Below are 19,196 nucleotides of genomic sequence, written 5' to 3'. Positions count from 1 at the left end.
AACTGTAGGGGGTGGTGGTTGGGGTCAGCTTCAGCTCTGACTTATGAGCGGTTCAAATCGCTCCCACTCCCTTGGTTCTAGACCTTGGACTTATTTGGGGGTTGTGAGAAAAGTGCAGCAGATTTTTGGTGCAAGAACTTTGATCTTTATTTGAGAAAGAAAATACAAAACAATAATAACACTCTAATAAAATGGGGAAACACTTCGACATACACGAGGGAAAAATTACAGTAGACAAATATCTCACCCCTCCCAATCCCACCTTACTAGCTCAGTTAGGCTCTGACGGGACCAGGGATAATGCTCACAAAACGACGCCTTGACAGTTGAGCTGGTTCGCGATTTCGGGGTTCGCTAGTTGTGTCGGTTGGGGCCTGCCATACCACGGACGCGGTAGAGGACTTCACATAGAAACATAGAAACATAGAAGATAGGAGCAGCAGTAGGCCATTCGGCCCTTCGAGCCTGCTCCGCCATTCAATGAGATCATGGCTGATCATCCAAATTCAGTACCCTGTCCCTGCCTTCTCCCCATATCCCTTGATCCCTTTAGCCTTAAGAAATATATCCAACTCTTTTTTGAATATATTTAATAAACTGGCCTCCACTGCCCTCTGTGGCAGAGAATTCCACAGGTTCACCACTCTCTGGGTGAAGAAATTCCTCCTCATTTCAGTCCTAAATGGCTTACCCCTTATCCTTAGACTATGACCCCTGGTTCTGGACTCCCTGGCCATCAGAAACATCCTTCCTGCATCTAGTCTGTCCAGGCCTGACAATTTTATAGGTTTCAATGAGATCCCCTCTCAATCTTCTAAACTCCAGTGAGTATAAGCCCAATCAACACAATCTCTCCTCATACGTCATTCCTGCCATCCCAGGTATCAGCCTGGTGAATCTTCGCTGCACTCCTTCCATGGCAAGAACGTCCTTCCTCAGATAAGGCGACCAAAACTGCACACAATACTCAAGGTGCAGTCTCACCAAGGCCCTGTACAACTGCAGCAAGACATCCTTGTTCCTGTACTCGAACCCTCTTGCTACGAAGGCCAACATACCATTTGCCTTCTTAACCGCCTACTGCACCTGCGTGCTTACCTTCAGCGACTGGTGCACAAGAACACCCAGGTCTCTTTGCACTTCCCCTTCTCCCAATCTATTGCCATTCAAAAAATAATCTGCCTTCCTGTTTTTGCCACCAAAGTGGATAACCTCACATTTATCCACATTATAGTGCATTTGCTATGTTTCTGCCCAATCACCCAACCTGTCCAAATCGTACTGGAGTTTCACGACATCCTCCTCACAGCATACCCTCCCACCCAGCTTTGTGTCGTCTGCAAATTTGGAGATATTACATCCAATTCCCTCGTCCAGATCATTAATATATATTGTGAACAGCTGGGGTCCTAGGACCGATCCTTGCGATACCCCACTAGTCACTGCCTGCCACTCGGAAAATGACCTGTTTATTCCAACTCTTTGCTTTCTGTCCGCCAACCAGTTCTCTATCCAAGTCAATACCTTGCCCCCAATCCCATGTGCCTTAATTTTGCACGCTAATCTCTTATGCGGGACCTTATCGAAAGCCTTCTGAAAGTCCAAATACACCACATCCACTGGTTCTCCCTTATCTATTTTACCAGTTACATCCTCAAAAAATTCCAGTAGATTAGTCAAGCATGATTTACCTTTTGTAAATCCATGTTGACTTTGTCCGATCCTGTCATTGCTTTCCAAGTGCTCTGCTATTACATCTTTTATAATGGACTCTAGCATTTTCCCCACTACCGATGTCAGGCTTACCGGTCTATAATTCCCCGCTTTTTCTCTCCCACACTTTTTGAATAGTGGGGTAACATTAGCTACCCTCCAATCCATGGGTACTGTTCCAGAGTCTATCGAGTTCTGGAAGATGACCAGCAATGCATCTACTATTTCTAGGGCCAATTCCTTAAGTACCCTAGGATGTAGATTATCAGGCCCTGGGAATTTATCGGCCTTCAGTCCCATCAATTTTCCCAACACCATTTCCCTACAAATACTGATTTCTTTCAGTTCCACCCTTTCATCAGACCCTATGTTCCCCGGCATTTCTGGGAGGTTATTTGTGTGCTCCTTTGTGAAGACAGAACCAAAATATGTATTGGCCCAGAAATTAGGGTCGGGGGCTTGCCGCGCGTGTAAGCCCCCGCTGTGCACTTACCTAGCGTGCCGGCCGTTGTGCTCTCGGCAAGCGTGGAATTCTGTTTTCTTCAGGAGCAGTCCCGGGCTTCGTCTGACGTCACGCCGCCCAGGAGTGCAGCCTACGCAAAGCGTCCAGCGTGGAGGGTAAGGGAGACACGCCCTGTGAGGTCGCATTAGCATAAGACACGCCCCCAATCTTTCTCACAAGCAACAAAGCCTTGTTAGTATCAGAAGCAGCATGCAGAGTTGGTTCTTTGTATTTTTATGAATCTTTTGTTAACTTTTGTAAAGTTTTAAATACTTTTAAAGGAATTGGAAGAATGTTAAATAGTTTTAAAGAGATTTTAATCAATTTAAAGAGTTTTAAAAGCCCTGAAAGCATTTTTTTCATTCATTTTATTTAATTAGCAATGTGAAATGGCTGGAATGAGCACAATTCAAGTCATTAAAAGAACTCCGAATTTCACTGACGATGACCTCACCAATCTCCTCAGGGCTCCAGTCATGGGGAGGGAAAAGGCGCAGGAAACGTTACGATGTCACCTTTTGCGCAATGCACCTCCTTGGACCCTCAGTCACAGATGCGAGGGGGCAAATCGTTCAATTGTTTAAATTTTCATTTTATTGACATGTTAAATGTTGTCTTTTCTTTTTTCATTGAAATGTACATTTCAGAGTGAAAGGATATGTAACCTTTTCGTTTAAACAGTATGGCCTGTAGTCACTTTGAAAAAAAATTCAACTTTTATTGGAGCAAAAGTATTTTTACAACAACTGTTTGAAAATTAGAAAATAGCTAGTTTCCACCTTGAATGTCTTTATTGCACTAAGAAACCAAAAAAAGTTACTTTAAACTGTTTACAAAGTTTTTTTCCAAACTATTTATGTTTGCGAATGTTTGAAAAGTTGAAAATAGGTAGTTAACATCTTCAATGTCTTAATTGCACTAAGAAACAAGGAAAAGTCACTTTAAACTGTTTACAAATTTTTTTCTGAACTATTCATGTTTACAAATGTTTGAAAAGTAGAAAATAGCTAGTTAACATTTAAAAGTTATAAACGATCTACATCAAAACTGAACCTGAAAACTGTTTGATGATGCAATACAAGTTCACTGCTTCACTTTAAATTGTGTCTGCTCCTTTCCTTGCTTTGCGGGGGGAGGGGTAGGTACAAGGCGACACTACCTCGTGAAGGTGTTGGCTACGAGCAGCTCCCGAGCAGCCTTACTTTCAGCAGCACTTGGCTCCTCCCCATGAGGCCTGGCCACAGGCACATTGGCATTGCTTATGTCCTCCATTTCAGCAGGGAGCTCTTCTGCAGTGTTAAGGGTCAGTCCTTCCTGCAGGGCAAAGTTATGCAAAGCACAACAGGCCATCACAATCCTTGCCACTTTCTGGTGAGAATACTGCAAGGTCCCCCCTGACCTATCCAGGCACCGGAAGCATGATTTCAGAACTCCAATTGTCCTCTCCACCACTTGACGTGTGGACACGTGTGCCTGGTTGTATCTCTCCTGAGCCTCATTATTGGTCTTGCGGTAGGGATTCATCAGCCATGGTCTTAGCGGGTAGCCCTTGTCACCCAATATCCATGCGGATCCTGGAGGCAATTTGCTGAGAGCATCATATAAGTTAGAGTTACGGAGGACGAAGGAGTAATGATTACTTCCCCGGTGCGCTACATTCACGTTTAGAATCCTGAGGTGCGCATCACATAATATCATTACATTCAATGAATGATGCCCCTTCCTGTTGATGTATGTCACAGGTGCATCCAGTGGTGCCTTCAATGCAATATGGGTTCCATCGACGGCCCCAATCACTTTGGGGAATACAGCAATGTGATGAAATGCAAAGGCCATCTCCTTTTGATGTCGAGTGGACAAGTCATACTTAATGAACTCTGAAAGCCTAGGGAAAATGGCATCTGTGACCTGGTGAATGCAGACCCTCACAGCATTCTTGGAGATGTTGCTTATGTCACCGGTGCCTGCTTGAAATTGCAAAGAAGTTCAATGCTGTGGTTACCTTCATGTTCACTGACAAGGCAGTGCGGGTCTTCCAGCGTGGTTGCAGGTCCTCCTTCAACATGCCTCTTTACTGAAGCGCAGCCTCCTCACACACAACTCCTCCGACAGCATCTCAAATGATTGCCTCTCCCTGTACACTCTGGGGTGGGTAGTAGTTCCTTCTGATCAGGAGACAGTTATGGTTCCTCACTCTATGTTGTTCCCTGGCGTTTTGAATTCTTTGAAGCAAAATCACACAGAGCATCAGGGCACCATTTCTAGAGGGCATGTTTCTCGCTCACAGGCCTCCTCTTTACACAGACGTCCTTGTAAGGAAAAAATGGAAAGATTTGTTAAAGTTCTTTTAATAAAGCGAGTGGCTAGAAAATCACTTAGGGCTATGGCAAGAAACATGCGTTATCGGCTTGGGAACACGTCATACCCGCCTGATGAATATCACAGCCCGAGATGATTTTCCAATAACTAACATTTTCTGAAAGTCATAATTACATACATACATATACTGAAAGGAATATATACATACATACATACACATACTGAAAGGAATATATACAGACATACATACATACTTACTTAAAAGAATATATATTAACGAAGAAAAGCTTCTTTCTTAAAAATTTAGTAAATGTTAAATTATTCATTATTAAACAGTCATTTTCACATTTAATAAACAAATCTAATTCAATTAGGCCTTGCACACGGCAAGAGTTGATCCTTATACCTACATTACTCAAAACCCGTTTTAAAAAAAAAATTAAAGTTGGAAACTTACCTCAGACTTTCTTAAAATAACTTTTCTCCCTTTCACAACCAAAAATGTGCCGTTCAGAAGCTCCACTGATGAAATAGTTCTTCCTCCTGAGTGTTAGAGCTTCTCAAGGGCTTTACTCCTGCCTTTTAGATGTGTAAATGATGGGGACTTACCCTCACTGCAGCAATTCACAAAAAAGCCGATGCTCAATGCGCACGCACTGCCTCAAAAAGTCGCAAGCGTTCCACCTCTGAACCCCTGCTTTCAGGGGAGCGGAAGTGCCGATTTCCCGCGCATGCACTGTGCATGCAGAAAGCCGGCACTTCCATCGGGCCCACGCATGAGTACACCGTGCGTACTCACGCATTGGGACACGAATTTCTGGGCCATTTAGTTGGTCTGCCATTTCTTTGTTCCCCATTATAAATTCCCCTGATTCTGACTGCAAGGGACCTACGCTTGACTTCACCAATCTTTTTCTCTTCACATATCTATAAAAGCTTTTACAGTCAGTTTTTATGTTCCCTGCAAGCTTACTCTCATTCTATTTTCCCTTTCTTAATTAATCCCTTTGTCCTCCTTTGTTGGATCCTAAACTGCTCCCAATCCTCAGGATTATTGCTTTTTCTGGCCAATTTATATGTCCTCTCCTTGGATCTCATGCTATCCCTAATTTCCCTTGTTAGCCACGGTTGAGTCACCTTTTTTGTTTTATTTTTAGGCCAAACTGGGATGAACAAATTCTGTAGTTCATCCATTCGGTCTTTGAATGTTTGCCATTGCCTATCCACTGTCAACCCTTTGAGTGACATTCCCCAATCAATCCTACCCAACTCGCTCCTCGGACCATCGTAGTTTCCTTTATTTAAATTGAGGACCCTAGTCTGAGTCAACTACTTCATTCTCCATCTTAATGAAGAATTCGATCATATTATGATCGCTCTGACCCAAGGGGCCTCATACAACAAGATTGCTAATTAATCCTTTCGCGTTACATAATACCCAGTCTAAGATGGCCTGATCTCTGGTTGGTTCCTCAACATATTGGTCCAGGAAACCATCCCGTAAACACTCCAGGAATTCCTCCTCTACAGTGTTGTTACTAATTTGGTTAGCCTAATCTATATGTAGATTAAAGTCACCCATGATAACTGCTGTGCCCTTATTGCACGCTTCCTTAATTTCCCTTTTAATGCCATCCCCAACCTCCGCCTTACTGTTTGGAGGCCTATATACCACTCCCACTAACGTTTTCTTCCCCTTAGTATTTCTCAATTCTACCCATACAGATTCCACATCATCAGAGCTAATATCCTTCATTACAATTGTGTTAATCCCTTCTTTAACCAGTAATGCTACCCCACCTCCCTTTCCTTTTTGCCTATCTTTCCTGAATATCAAATACCCCTGGATGTTGAATTCCCAGCCTTGGCCATCCTTGAGCCACGTTTCCGTAATCCCAACCAAATCATATTCATGTACCTCTATTTGTGCAGCCAATTCATCCACCTTATTACTAATGCTCCTCGCATTAAGACACAAAGCCTTCAGGCTTGTTTTTTTAATGCTCTTAGACCTATTAGAATTATTATTTACTGTGGCCACGTTTGATTTAAACCGTTGATTTCTCTGACTGCCACTTTTGTTTTTCTCCTTCCTATTTTTTGCTTTTATCCTTGTTTCCCTTTCCTCTGTCTCCCTGCTCAGGTTCCCAACCCCCTGCCATTTTAGTTTAAACCCTCCCCCAGAGCACTAGCAAACACTCCCCCTAGGACATCAGTTCCAGCCTTGCCCAGGTGCAAACCGTTCGGTTTGAACTGGTCCCACCTCCCCCAGAACCGGTTCCAATGTCCCTGCGTATCTGGTCAGTCTTCGTGATTCTGCTGATGCGGTAGGGTGCGTATTGGATCTATCAGGTGAGCACCCAATTTTCTTTGGTTAGAAATAGGGCTTAGAGTCTTTCGAATAAAATCTTACCCAGGGGTAAGTCAGGAATAGTTTGTAGAGTGGAAAAACTTGCGAATCTTCAGTTTCTTCCGAGTTGATCTTCCGTTGGTCACGGTGGCCCAATATTACCCGGTTGGCTGAGGGTAATATTCAGTTGGTTGTTTCCTGGGGCCCTTGGTGCCACGAGGTGTCCGATGGTGTGTTACTTCTTTTGCGAGAGAGAACTGCTTCGAGATGCTTGCTCCTTGGTCTTGATGTTACTCGATGATGGCTCTCCTTGTGGTTGAACTTGACTCCTTCGGTTTGAACTCCTTTGAACACACCTTACTTCTGGAACAGGCCTCCAATTATACTAATCAAGGCCTGTTAATCTGCGCGCCAAATCAGTTTAGATTTATTGTTAGATTTTGGTGGGCTCGTTAACATTGAGTTGTGTTAATTGTTTAAGCGGTTTCAGGATGGTTTCCTGAGTTGCTGAAATAGTTTAAAAACGTGAGAAGTCGTTTTGGGATGGTTTTCCTGAGCTATTGAGCTCTTATTTGATTGTAGTGAAATGCCCTCAGTGCTTTGAGTTTCCTGTGGGGCCTGAGATTCTTTGTAGGTTGGCAAAGCGATTTGTTTTATGCATGATTTAGGTGTTCGTGAGGCTGTTCTTCCATGGGTCTATTGTTAGCATGTAAATTTCTTGATAGGGGCTGAGTGACGTTTACAGTTCCCCCAGACAGTTTGACTACCTCGAATACTCAATCTGGCTACTGCAGAGGTGGATCACAAATTCCATAACAGCCTTTTCCCAAACATGCCTGATCATGTCCTTTTATAATGCCAAGTTTGTTTCTGACCTTGAATCTACTTGTTAGGCACAACATGCCCTTTTATCACTCCTGAAGTTTTTAGCAAGGGCCCAATGTCATTTTTTTTTTAAATAGGGTTTTCTTTCATTTTGGGGGATCTGTTAATTTTGAGAATCCTACACAATGGGCCACTCTGATGTCACAAGGGACCACTCTGATGTCACAACAGGCCGCTCTGATGTTACAGCAACTTCCTGATGACATCATTAAGCAGCTTCAATACCTGACACATGAAGATCCCAATTTGGGGCAATTCTGCTAGAAATGTCTGTCCTACACTCCACTTCCTCATCTTTTGTCGCAAGTACTTTGAATGCCTGTGGTGCGGTAGGTTCTTTATTAGGAACAAATAGCTGCTCAATCCAATATGCCTGCCAAGGGTTGGGAATGTTGCCTTGTCCATATGGTCTCTATCGCAGATCTGGGCCTTAACTCCCAGCACCCACCTTAAACTGCCACAAAGAGCTGGCAGGACTTATATGGGCATATGACCCAGGGCCACATCACAACTGAGGGCTTATGTTACCGGGCCTCACAATGAAAACCATGATAACACAGAAACCCAGGGCTGGACAAAATACAGCAAAGTGCTACAAACTGCATTTCTGCATCAGATGGATGTTGTGACAGAGATAAGGGGCTGGATTTTGATACTGGAGGCGTGTAGGAGGCGGGACTACAACTTTTGGGGTTGGCGTCCTGCCTCCATCGAGTTGTGGCCAACCCACTCGATTTTCACTTGATTGACCTTGTTGAGCCCGCCCAGCGGGCTCAGCAGGCCAATTAAGGGCCACCCAGCAACAAGTGATGTCACAGATTGACATTTCATCTGTCAAGAGCTTTTGACAGATGAAATATTAGCGTTTGACAGCTCTTTGAAGCGGTCAAACACTGACAATCTGTACATTAAGTTAATTCCTTCCTCTCAGGCTGATTTAGAGATCTCTCCAGAATAGAAAGCTAAATGCTGCAGCTTTTGACAGCTCGCAGCAATTCTGCTTTCTGTGCTGGTGAGATGAGGGACTCCCGAGACCTGAAGGAAGGAAGGCTGTAAAGGTAAGTAATGGTAATTAAACTTCTTTAAACACTTTACACACACCAAACACACTTACCTCTGCACTCATGCACCCATCACTCACCTGAACACCGGACATCTCGAACCCTCCAAGCCCTTCAGCCCGATGGTCTGCCTCGCTAACTTGCCGTGGTTTGGAGCCGTCAGGAATCCCACACTTCAAGAATAAAAATAGGGATTAGGCTAAAAACTGCCTGTTAACAGCCTGTTAATTGGCACTAATCCCCTTCCCGCCTCGGGGAGGTGGCTCCCAGCACAGGTCGGGTATCCGCCGCCTTTGAAACTGGCATGGAGGCGGGTTAGGGGCGGGATGGGTTCGTGCCCCCCTATTTCGTGACTTTAACCCCCCACACACCTCCAATCCCGCCTCTACGGCCCAATGAAACTCCTGCCCAAAGTGTCTCGGGCTAAAATCACAAATGGACATCCTTCTTAATAAGCTCAACCAGCAGATTTGTGTTTCACTGGAGTCTACTGATGATCTTGCTGTGAAGAACCAGACTGAGATCCTTCGCTCTCAGAGTTCTGGCTCCAGCTTATGCAGACAAAATGGTGGAATTTCTCCTATCTCAGAGAGAGAACGCTGACCAACAAATGAGAGTAGGAACACTCACTGTACTGAAGCACCTCATCACATCAGTCTCATCGCACCTAGAAAGGAAGAAGGCTCAGGTTGTGGCTGCAATAAAACCAGTCCTTCTAGGCAAGAGCAGCAATCAGGAGAAGAAGCTCATTGCCCAGGTAATGTGTCATGGCCCAGCAAGGTTACCTTGAGCCCGAGGGAGGAAAGGCAATGGTGCAATTCCTCATCCAACAGTGTGCTGCACCCGTTGGTTCAGGGACCCTGGTACCACCCAATCATCAGCCAGACCCAGTAACAGATGAAGAATTAGTCACACTGTGAGAAAGAGTGATGTGTTTGAGCACAACTGCATTGAAGATGAAGGATGTCCTTTGGCCATCCTTACTGGAGTTTGTCACCATGACCCAGTACACCAAGGCTTTAACAATAATCTGCAGTTGTTCAGCACATATTGGGAAAAAGAAACTACAAGCCGGTAGTGAAAGCTTTTCCCTGACTTACAATGAAAATGCCAATCTCCCTAAAGCCCAGGCACTGCTGACCCGGCTCCTCGCTGTGCCTTGTTGCCCATATCAGGGAGGAGGCCGAGGAGCTGCGGCACTGAGTCTACTGAAAGTCCTGAGTCTCGATGTCCACTCAGAATCAGTGAGGTGGTGGGAAGACGAGCTGGCACCATTAGTTGACCATTTACTGGAAAATTCAGAGGAGTCTCTGTCCCAATCGGAGTGGGAGAATAAATTATTGGCGGTCTTGTGCCTAGCTTTAAATACGATTGATGACGAGGAGTGGACATGTCAGCTCGCTGAGGAAATATCAAAACTACTCAACATCAACCATCATTCCCCACAAGAGAAGGGCTTTCTGTATAAATCTCTTGCGTCAGTGCTCCGCCAGACCCACACTAGGAATGTAAGGGAGGAGCTTCACCAAATGCTACTGAGTGTGCAGCACAGCGAGAGAGCAGAGCAAGAGGGAGCGGCCCTCGCCCTTGGTTTCTGGAGGAGTTTGCTAACTCCCACAGATTCAGGGTCAAGGCTGATGAGGAATCGGATAAAGTCAAGAGCACACTGGGTCTGTGCTATGGGAACATGGCAGTCTGCGCACCTCAAGAACTGCTCTTCACAATCGAGAGCCACATTCTGCCAGCTGTTAGTCATTTAATTACAAGTAGGCAGGTGATAAAGGCTGAATCCAGGGATCTCACACTAAAGCTCAGCCTAATACAGACTGTGACTCAGATAGCCAGATCCCTATATATAAATCACTGGAGACTTCCCAGCAACTTTATTAGAAACAGGGTGCTGCTCACATACATGCAGGATCTTAGCGAGGCCGAGCCACCAGAGCTGCTGCAGAGCCCTGTTCGACAGTTAGCCATGGACATCTGCACACATCTCATGAAACTACAGTGAATCAATCCAAGCTGACACCTGCCAATTGATTCAAAGCTGCCTGATCAGTACTTTTGGCTTGGTACCTCCAGAACTGAACAATGACGAGGACACAAATGATAATACAAAGGAGATGGTCATGCTTTATACCCAAACCACAGATTCTCTGCAAAATCTGCTGAAACAAGTATTACTTCAGGACCTGTCCACTCAAGGACTTGATGCTATTTTCAAACATGTAGAAGCCTGGATCTGTTCAACAAAAGACCATGAACGAGAGAGAGCCATAGAAATCATGGCTTCTGAAACTTTACTGGAGGAAGCTCAATGTTCATAATGTAGTGCCTGTAAATAACACGGGGACTCTGATTGGATGACTGATGCTACGTTGTGCAGACCCATCGCTTCCCGTTCGACAGATGGCCCTGGACTCTTTGTACATAATCCTGGCCATCCATTTGTCGTGTGAAGGCACCAATCTAGTTCAGCAAACGGTGCAGTTAGAGGGACTGAAAAAAGTCAGAGAACAGTTGGTTAACCCTCACAATTCAGTCCTCTTTAATGCATGCTCTCAAATCACAGAGGTCATTTCCAAATGTTTGCCCCATGACCAGCTGGGCAACTTACTCTTTCCCCAACAGGATCACTTCCTACGGCATGGATCCTTCCTCCGCAACCCTCAGGAGCAGCTCCGAGCACATGCAGCAGCCTTTTCAACTTTACTTCTCCAGCAGTCAGAACATGTCCCACACACCACACACCCCACACCCCACACACCACACACCACACACCACACACACCTTTTCAACTTTACTTCAGCAGTCAGAAAGTGTCCGATCCGCCCAGAGGCTCACCTGCCTAAGGAGCTGCTGCTGTCACCGGCAGAATGAAGCCTAAACACACAAGCCCCGATCGTCCTCCACCTCCTCGTCTTTGCATCAAACTGATCAATTTTCCAACATGACTTGTAAATATTGTGATCAACCACCACCTAGACCGAAGGGTGTGTTGATGTGGGAAGCGGGGGACACAAGCAGTCACAAGATTGGTCTATGAAAAACAGAAATTAGCTGTGTTTTATTTTTAGAAAACGGGGAAAAAGCTTCACATCTGGCAAAATCCAAAAACATAACCCAGGGTTACTTTACCACTGGTTCTTCCTCCAAAAAACAATAAGCCAGGGTTACTTTACCACTGGATCTTTCTCAGCCAGTCCTGGCTTTCTCCTCAGGCACTGGCCCGGTCCTGGCTTTCTCCTCAGCACTAGCCTGGTCCACTCTCAGGACCCCTTTCCCTGGCCCTGAAGGGATGCACTATTTTGCCTTTTGAACTAGTGAGCTAATGGGTAGATTTGCCTCAGGTGTGTTGGAGGTGGGTGTGGCCTTCACCTGAATTGGAGTGAGAGGGGAACTTTGTCTCCATCTGGTGACCACATACCGTCCATCCACCACAAACCGCACCCATAGCTCACAATATGTAAATTTATGAATTGTAAATAAATAGATATCCTGTTGTTGCAAATCTCGGTTGATCCTCAAACGGTGCAGGTTCCGCGGCTGTGTAACTGGAAGAGTGTAAACACACACATACATCCTCACCAGCACACACACCTTTACCCTCACACCCTCACACTCACGCACTCACACACACACACACACACCCTCACCCTCACACACACCCTCACCCTCACACACACCCTCACCCTCACAAACTCACACACTCACACTCATGCACACACACACACCCTCACACTCACACACTCACACAAACACACACCCTCACCCTCACACACACCCTCACCCTCAAACACACCCTCACCCTTGCACACTCACACACACACACAAACTCACACACACACACAAACTCACACACACTCACACACACTCACACACACACACTCACACTCACACACACATCTTCACACACACACACCCAGATACACACACACACACACACAACCTCACACACCCACACACACACCCTCACACACACACACACACACACACTCACACACACAACCTCACACTCACACACACACACATATCTTCACACACACACACAACCTCACACACCAACACATACACCCTCACACACACACACTCACACACACAACTTCACACTCACACTCACACACACATCTTCACACTCACACACAAAGGTATGATCAGTAAGTTCGCAGATGACACAAAAATTGGTGGGGTGGTAAATAGCGAGGAGAGAAGCCTCAGGCTACAGGACGATATAGATGGGTTGGTCAGATGGACGGAACAGTGGCAAATGGAATTTAACCCTGAAAAGTGTGAGGTGATGCATTTTGGACGGACTAACAAGGCAAGGGAATACACAATGAATGGTAAGACCCTAGGAAAGACAGAGGATCAGAGGGACCTTGGTGTGCATGTACATAGATCCCTGAAGGCAGCAGAAGAGGTGGATAAGGTGGTTAAAAAGGCATATGGGAAACTTGCCTTCATTAGCCGAGGCATAGACTATAAGAGCAGGGAGGTTATGATGGAGCTGTACAAAACGCTGGTAAGGCCACAGCTGGAGTACTGTGTGCAGTTCTGGTTGCCACGCTATAGGAAGGATGTGATTGCTTTGGAGAGGCTGCAGAGGAGATTTACCAGGATGTTACCTGGGCTGTATTCAGTAGAGTTCAACCCCAGCCAGCCTGGCCATCTTCCTTCATGGAAGTAGGCAGTAGTCTCTTCAGCGTCCCGTGGGCCAGTTCCGTCAGTCGCGATGCCAGAGCACCCGTATATGGTAGAGTCCTTGGTGTGGCCTCGATAGGCCCAGCTCCACCCGATCGTCACGAATGCGACAAGGATCCCTCTCATCTTTCTCCTGGTTCCTGCAACAAATCACACAATATAGCCAGGCTCCCAAGAGATTCTGGCTTAGGTGACGGCATGATCGGGTCTTTCGACCTCGATCCAAAATACACACATACTGGGCAGATTTAAAACTACTTAAACTCTAATCATTTTAATATATACACACCTTAAACTTAAACTTAAACTATGTACAGCGCCGCCCGTCCCCGGGCGGCTTGCCTAATCCCTGATTGGACTGCAGCTTGCTGCTCCCTGTGGCAGGGCTGCAGTGACCTGTGGCTTGGGTTCCCCGCAGTCTTTTGCAGTTAATCGGGGACTGTGTTTTGTCAAGGATTTCTCAGGTCGGCGTTTACTGGGAGCGGGGGACTCGGGCCAAGGTTTTACTGGCTGAGGCGTACGATTCGTCCTGCGAGAAGGTACTTTGGGCGTGGCTCCCTTAGCGAGTGGACCTTCAGGTGGGACCTTAGATCTCACAGCCTGTGGCTCTTCCACGACTGGGCTTCGGCTCCCTTCCCTCAGGCTCCACCCCTTTGGGATCCGGGCAGGCTCCCTTGGCGAGTGGACCTTCGGGTGGGACTTTAGCTCTAACAGCCCGTGGCACTTCCACGACTGTGGGCTTCGGCTCCCTCCCCTTAGGCTCCGCCCCTTCGGGAATTGGGCCTGTGGCAGACGGCTCCTCCTCACCTGTCCCTACAGGTGGAGGATCTCTGCCCCCAATTTCTACCTCCCCCATGCTCGAGTCGAGGGCGGGATCTCCGTCCTCCGACTCCACCTCCTCCAGAATCGTGTCGAGGGCGGGACCTTGTTGTTCGGGCCCCTCCTCGTCCGAGTCCCAGGCCATCGGGGAAAGCTCCCCCCAGGTGGGCGGGACCTCTTCTCCTTCCAAGCAGGCTACAACGCCAGCTTGTGTGGTCTGTGACTCATCGCGCGCCTCAGGCTGAGGATCTTTACCCTCAGACCTGGCTTCGGTTGCTGATGCTCTTGCACCCGGTTTAAACAGTTTGCACCGCTTCATGTGAAACCACTTGTTGCGTCGGGACACCTCCATTGTGCGAGTGGCGTAGACTGGTGGATTTTCCACCGATTCCGGTCTATCCTCCTGGTCTACAGCTCTCGCCAGTGCATAGGGTTAGACCCAAGAATTTTACTTCTCGCCAGCCAACCCGCGCCTTCGTAGAGTTTTCCTTAACACTCTCTATCTCCTTCACACTCGTACCCGCTCCCCAGAGACAATGATTTCTCAGGTCCACGTGGATCCCGTGGGCCACCAAAAAATCAGACCCCAGGACTCCCGTTCCACCTCCCACCTCCCACTTCATTAGGGTACACTTCCACGTGGTGCGGAGTGGTCCTAAATGAATGGAGAGGGGAAGGGAATGTGCGCTAGCCTGTTCTTCACCCGTGAAGCCTGACAGAAGGTATGGGACCCCGGTGGACAGAGGCGAGGCGATGCTCCCGTATCCAACAGATAGGTTCCCTGCACCTCCTCCACCTCCATCTCTATGAGGGGTCGTCTCCATACATCATATCACAGTGCACACAGGTAGATGGGCTGCGCCGACTCTCGTCATTTGGGCACAGCGGTCGGGGTTTCGGGAGCGACAAGACCGGTGGTGACAGCTATTTTCCCCTGTGAAATCATCAGAGACCGCATTGTCTCTATGATTGATTCAATCGCAGCGGGATCCATAACTGCACCAGCTCCTTGTGCTGGGGCAGGAGCTACGGCTTGGGTTTGGGCTGGTGCTGGGGCGGCAGTCTGGGCTTGGGCTTGGGCAGTGGGAAATCTCCCTTTATTATCCTTCCACGGATTTCTACAGTCCTTGCGCCAATGTCCATCCTTCCCGCACCCATAGCAATTGAGCTTGGCTTGGACAGGGTGATTCCCCTCCTGACGCCGCTCCTTTTTGCCTAGGGCTGCGGGTTTTGCCTCATGCACCTTTCCTTTCTGGGGAGGTGTTTCCTGACCTCTACAATTCTTGTATGCCACATTGAGCTGACGGAGCACCGTCTCCTCCATGACACCAGGACCTTGGGGATCAAACCAAGATCTGGCTAGGGCCCGTATCTCTGGCAAGCTGTTGGTAACCAAGCAACGGAGCCAATGAACCCGCTGCTCGTCGTTCATTGCAGCCCGTTCAGGCATGCCCGGACAGCTGCGTCGATACACTGGCCACAGCCTTTCTGCGAAAACCCGTGGGGGTTCTCCAGATAGCTGCACGGTCCCTTCCACACGGTCGAACGGAATACCGTCGTCCACTCCCATTACTTCTAAAACTTCCTCCCTGAGATCCTCATACCCTTTCCGTCCCCTCTTACTATCCTCTGAGAGGCACTGAAGGATTGTGCAATCCAGGGAGAAAAGCAACAGTAATGGCTGCTGTTTCCTCTATCTCCCTGAAATGAAGCGAGGGATCTCCCTTTACTGTGAGTCATGCGAGGTGGCTCAACATGGACCTTAATTGTGGGCCAGCGTAGGGCACCACGAGCTGTTTCTGGTGGGGTCCGATACTGCCATCGGCAGCATTGGGACCGAACCTCTGGTGCCGAGCGGGACACATTTGTGCCGGTCCCGGCTTTGCGACCAGTGGTTCTTCCTCACACTCCACCTCGGCTACCTCTTCTTTCACTACCCCCTACTTTTCCGGCCAAGTCTCACTATAGCTCGGCGGTGCTGCGGGCTCGGTGGCTGGTACCACAATTACCTCAGCTGGAATCGGCTGTTTTGATTCCTTTAAAAAGTCCATGTGACTAGCTTTCGGGCTGACGAGACACACCATGCCTTTCGCCTTTACCAGGGCCTTTCTTAGGTCCTCTATGGTCTTTTGACAGGGACCGTGGTCTGTGCTCTCAAACCCGTGCTCGAGGGCTAGCTTGTAAGCTGCCTTAACCTCCACTACTCTCTCCTCCTGCGCTCTTAGCTGTTGTGCGAGGCAGGCGTTTCTCTCCCGTATCCTCGTTTCATTCATTTTTGCCTCAGTAACCTGGCACTCCAGGTACTCTATCCTGGCCTGATGTTGACTAGCCACCACTTGGCGTTCCTGATTCAGCGCGTGAAGCGCTGTGATGAGTTTTTCCCCTCCCATGGCCTTTTCCTCTATCTCTGCTGCCCGGGTTGTGATCCTGGCTGCCTGTGCTGCAACGACTCGGTCCAAGATCTGGACCTGCTTCTTGTAACACATCAGCCACACTGCCTTTTCCACTGACTTCTTATGCTCTTTGCTCTCTGTCCACCTGATGGCTGCGTCCACTGGACGCCCATCCAGCAAGAGATCGGAAATCCACTGTTTAGTGAGATTTACCTTGCCAAAGACATAATCTGCTATCCTCTCATCCATTGCATTTCGACCATTCAAACTTGGATCTACTACATTGCAATCCTGCTGCCAGAGTCCTGCCGCGGTCGCCATTTTCTGTAAGGGGTTTCCTTGAGAGATGTCTCTGAGGTTTCTCTCTCTAGAGGCCTCTCTCTCTTGCATAGTAAAACCTTGAGTGGTTCGACCCACTCGCCCCTTAGATTCTATACTCTGGACTTTGGGGCAGGAACCACAATGTAGAGAAAACTCTTGTAGACCAAGTTTGATGAAACGAAATGAAATTTTATTGCATAAGGAAAATTATCAAATCAAATGCAAACAGATAAGAGTGTACATGGGAGGGAAAAACACAAACAAACCATAATGACACAATACTAACTAAGGCAAATACAGGCATCTTGTACTCTACAAAAATCATCATGAAATAAGGAAACACACGGAATATCGAGGGACAACAACTCATGTTAATTGTACCCTTAAATCCACCCCCTTAAACCTATCTAGATCTGATTGTGAAGGGCCAGAAACATGCTCACCAATCCAACTAGGAAGTGCAAGGTTTTGAACCAGTCTGCGTTTGATCCTTTCAGGCGTTCCGTCTCCACGTGGATCGTGGAGCCCCAGCGAGCTGCGCCACACCTTTCCTGAGGTGGGGGTCGGCTGGACACCGGCTGGTTCTGGATGTCGGCTGGGTCGGGGATCGTCGGCTCGACCCCGGTCAGAGGAGCCTTGGGCTGGCTCCCATCGTTTCTTCAGTTTGTTTTTATCTCTTCTCCCGAGCCGGGGTGGCTGGAAGGTTTCTTCTCTTGGGGTTTTATTTTTTTGTTTCTTCTCCCAAGTTGGGTCGATGGCCTCTTATTCCGGCAGTGGCCCGGGGATGGTCGATGATCTCCCGATGTTTTCCCCGGGGCGGGACGCCGGCTTCGAAAACGGCTTCTTGATGTTGGCTTAATTCTTCTTCCTCCTCCGATGGTGGAGAGGAGTTTGCTGATCTTCTCCCGAAGCGACTCCTCTTTACCCACTGCCACTCGGTCGTGTGTCTCTCTCCGAGTGTGTGTCTGCCGTGTCTTCCGTCTGAGTGTGCCTTCCAAGTGTGTCTGTACAACTCCAACTCCTCCAGTTATACTTTTCTTCAGGAGTCTCCACTTCCCGCCCAAAATCAGGTTAGTCTTTGTTTAACTTTTGGTGGGCTGGGAGCACAGCGGGGTAGTTATTATATTTTAAAATATTTTAAACGGCCGGTAAAGGCCCATCTCTGGTCTGGAATGACCTTCATTGTTTTTAATGTCCTGCTGATCTTGTTATCTAGTCCTTGGTGCTGTTCTCATGAATATGAAATTGTCCCCTTTTGTCTGGGTCAACATTTAGATGGTCTCTGTCTCCAGGCCGATCTTGACTGGATCTGCATCTAATCCATATGTATACGTGTGGGTCTGGTTTCGTTCTCTCAGAAACGGCTTCCAGAACTTACTGTGGGTTGAATCCACAAAGCTGTCTGAGGATTCGCAGGAACCATTTTAAAGTGTCCCAATAAGCCGGCCACATGGTATGGCGGCCATTTTGTATGCCCCTTTTTCTGGGCTTCTTTTAAAACAGTCTTTAAAATATTGGCCTCACCTGCCATTTGACCCTTAGTAATACAAAGCCCAATTTTGCGAATCCTACACGCTTCAGCTATGAAGAAAGACTGGACAGGCTGGGGTTGTTTTCCTTGGAGCAGAGAAGGCTGAGGGGGGACCTGATTGAGGTATACAAAATTATGAGGGGCATAGATAGGGTAGATAGAAAGGAACTTTTCCCCTTAGTGGAGGGGTCAACAACAAGGGGGCATAGATTCAAGGTAAGGGGTAGGAGGTTTAGAGGGGATTTGAGGAAAAACTTTTTCACCCAGAGGGTGCTTGGAATCTGCAACTCACTGCCTGAAAGGGTGGGAGAGGCAGGAACCCTCACAACATTCAAGAAGCATTTGGATGAGCGCTTGAAATGCCATAGCATACAAGGCTACGGAACAAATGCTGGAAAATGGGATTAGATTAGACAGGGCTTGATGGCCGGCGCGGACGCGATGGGCCGATGGGCCTCTTTCTGTGCTGTATAACTCTGTGACTCTATGACATCTTCACACACACACCCACAACCTCACACACACACACACACACACATCCTCACACACACACACAACCTCACACACACACACACAACCTCACACACACACACACAACCTC

At 47.6% G+C, this 19,196-nt stretch overlaps 1 long non-coding RNA gene across 2 annotated transcripts; it reads right to left on the bottom strand.

Annotated features, from left to right (window-relative positions):
- Positions 1 to 2,633: 2,633 nt before the first annotated feature.
- LOC147111761 (uncharacterized) lies at positions 2,634 to 18,682 on the bottom strand. Of its 2 annotated transcripts, none has more exons than XR_015079741.1 (4): positions 13,456 to 18,682; positions 11,675 to 11,870; positions 8,911 to 9,003; positions 2,634 to 4,524 (listed from the first exon to the last, which is right to left on the bottom strand). It is a non-coding gene; the product is annotated as an uncharacterized LOC147111761 (long non-coding RNA). The 2 variants fall into 2 exon arrangements; XR_015079742.1 differs by lacking the exon at positions 13,456 to 18,682 and adding an exon at positions 12,013 to 12,461.
- Between the last annotated feature and the right edge of the window lie 514 nt (positions 18,683 to 19,196).

The sequence above is a fragment of the Somniosus microcephalus genome, chromosome 10, assembly GCF_052327205.1.
Source record: "Somniosus microcephalus isolate GS21.2 chromosome 10, FLI_Smic_1.0, whole genome shotgun sequence".
Classification (NCBI taxonomy): Eukaryota; Metazoa; Chordata; class Chondrichthyes; order Squaliformes; family Somniosidae; genus Somniosus; species Somniosus microcephalus.
This window is presented reverse-complemented; position numbering and strand designations above follow the sequence as displayed.